Genomic DNA, 3,409 nt, shown 5'->3' with positions numbered 1-3,409 from the left:
CACACTTTTTTAACTTCTTGCAAATAAATCACATTCCCTTAATACAACAATAATAATAACATAATCTAATTGCAAGTGTGTGGATTTATGATCTTCATCGAATCGCTTGATTTGTTCTCTCGAATAATTTTATTGCGTGTTTCTTCTTAATTGTAAAACACTACTTTTAATTTATATAAATATTGCAAAGAAAGAAACAATCAATTCTTCTGAAGATTACAACAATCTAGTTTATAAATAATTTGTTATGACAATCAAACGCGAATCCATCGCAAAATCACCAAATTTAATATCATATTTTTATTCTATGTCTTCAGAGTTTAGTATATTTCTAATACTTGAATATTTCTATATACATATATATATATATATACACACTCCATATATATTATATAATATTATAATTAAGAGAAAAAATCAACTAAAATTAATACTAATAATAATGTTTTCGTACGTGTATTTTGATGTGTCTGAATTTTTTCCAATTGTAGATTGTCTAGGATAATTAAAAGTACGTGGTAAGGTTGTACGATATATAAAATGGTTTTAGTCGTTTCAACGTATAAGTTTCTGTTTTCCTCTTGTTTCTTCCGTTTCATCCAATGTGATATTTTAGTGGTATAAATTTTTTAGCCAAATCAATGGCGACAATTGTAAGGCAACACTCCAATTCTAATTAAATTATAAAGGACACGAGAAATTGTCTGAAAATAAGTTAAAAAAAAATATAATATATAATACACAAATAAATCTCTTTGCATGGAATTTTTTCAATGACGAATAAACGATCTCTTTTCATGTGTACATTTCTGTATTCCAATTTTCCTCCCCTTTTTTTTCTCTATTTTCATTATGTAATCTTGTATAATGTAATCTGTATTTTGGTTTGGCTTATTGCGTTAAAAAATAATTTCACTATTAAATGTTAATGGGAATTTGGGACAATGGTATTTTGATTGGCTATAATCCGCTTACAAACGTCAATTTGATTCCGTTCTGACAACGCGATTGGATTATGATGTCGTTAGGTTTTGGGGGGGCATTAATTAGTCCCTGTTTTACTGGGAATTTCAGAGAGACGGGGACATTTTGCAACGATAGAGATAACGAAATTAAATTTCATCATTACCTGGTTACTATTAATTTATATAACGGCCACCCAGTGGCCATACATACAATTTTACATATGTATATCCATAGTTTTCTGTAAATCCGCCATTCTGGCTTTCCGCCCAGACATCTAATTGAAATATCAACCGACAGATAGATATGAACAAGAGTACTAAAGCGGTCACAACTCAATAAACAACAAAACTATGATTTCAGGATAATTTTACGTGAGTCAATGATGAACATTTGTATTAATAAGCCCATGTGGGACTAAATTTGTATTTTGTTTTCCAAATAGAAGTACATTGGTCTTTGCTAGTGGAAAAGGGAAAATTAATTATAAATAATTCATTTTTGCAATTATTATTTGTCCTTTATATTCATATTTTTTTAAGATAATAATAATTTTTAATTTCATTTGTTTCATTAATCAAATAAATAATATTTCAAAATAAACCTATTTTTCAACGGAAAAAAGTATGTGGTTAAATAAGAACTTATATCTTCTTTTTTTTTCACGCCTTCCAACTTCATTTAGCTTTTGCCTAAGCGCAATTTCGCCAGCCACTGTTTTGTTATTATAATGCTCTACTAAAGTTAATTGTTGCGGCTAGCTTATGTTACTAGATAGAATTGGAGAGAAAGTGATCAACAAGTGGCGCGTAACAAAAGGTAACAATTTTCAACCAAAGCTCCGGCGGTTCAGCACACGGGTTATAGGAGAAACCTCGGGAGGACATTGATTATATTTCTCTGGAAGGTGTTAGGTCTATATCTCTATGTTGGCTGACTTGATGAACTTAATAATCGCTCTGTATACTACTACGTTTTATATGCCCATTAAACAATTAATAAACATGGGGAGGGGGACACTCGCATTCTGTAGCTTCCTATAAAGAACTTATTTCAAAAATGCAAAATCTATTTAAGATTAGAAACGGGCGACTAATAGCCGAATGGTTAAGTTGCCCTACCCACGATTTCGTGAGCGCCGGTTCGAATCCTGGTCAAGCCAGGCCCTTTGTGAGCCCGCTCGATGCTTGCAGCAATAGGGCCGTCGTTCATCACAGATAGACAGTGAAATGAATGAGGTTCAGCATATGGACTTTCAGCCAATTCGATGGATAATGACCGTGTTAAGGATCCACCGGGAAAGATTATCTATTTAATGTCAATCGCGATCTTAAATTTACTCAATGTTTACATTGATGAACATATTCTCAATACAAATATACAACATAAAAAAAAGTTTAGAAACATCCGTAGGATACATTAATATATAATTTTCTCGAAAGATGACGCACAAGAATTTGCCTATGTATACGCCCTTTCGATGTTGATCAACATTTATGTACAAATTCGAAATAAAATATATTTAAAGAGATATATCCACTCCAATTACGTCCTTCTGTTGATTTTACACTGTTTTAACATTAATAATGAATATTTATATAGATTTGAGCACCACGTTGAATTTATTTATAAAAAGTGTATCTTGTAATGCCATAATTCGATTAAACACCTTGAAATCCTCTTCCAGGCAAAGCCTATCCTTGACGAACGCCAAAAGATCTGCCAATTCATCCAAAAGTGAATTAATATCATCAATTTATTTCACCCAAATATTAATTTGATCACCGATGTTTGTTATATCATTGATACAATCTGTGCGTAACGTGTTTCTCAAATTGTCTAATCTTTCCTATATATTGAAAGTATTTTGGTGAAAACATTTCCACGAATATAACTCCAGATCGAGGGTTTTATTCATCTACATTGCAATTTTCTCTGGTGTTCATAATAGCCGTCTTCAGCTGTGTCTCAAGGCGGAGTAGTGTTTTTTTTGTACGGATAATCTGGTCCTTTCTTCCTATTACTTCTACTGCTATACTCCTCCGACTCACATTAAAAACTTCTGTGACGCTAGCAAACTCATAACTTAGAGACATCATCATCTTGATACTATAGAGCAGCGGTCGGGGAACTTTTTTAACCATAACCCCAAAATATTATTGCGTAAGTTGATATTACCCCCCCCCCATTCTGAATAGAAAACAATCAATGTAAATTTTAAATTAAACATTATTTATTGAATTAATTTGCATTTACATATTTATAAAAAAAAAAGTTACATGAAAATAGTAAGAAATAGTAATAGACAAACAAAATAAAATTCATGTTTGAATAATTACTTTAAAATTGGGACTTTTTGACGTAACAGCAATTTGAATACAGTCTTCGGCGTTTAATCGATTTCTGTTTTTCGTTTTTATGTTCATTAGAGTGGAAAAGCCTTGTT

This window comes from Nicrophorus vespilloides, unplaced genomic scaffold (genome assembly GCF_001412225.1).
Source record: "Nicrophorus vespilloides isolate i.1.1-1 unplaced genomic scaffold, Nicve_v1.0, whole genome shotgun sequence".
NCBI lineage: Eukaryota > Metazoa > Arthropoda > Insecta > Coleoptera > Silphidae > Nicrophorus > Nicrophorus vespilloides.
The sequence above is the reverse complement of the archived record's forward strand: the minus strand, read 5'-3'. Positions refer to the sequence as shown.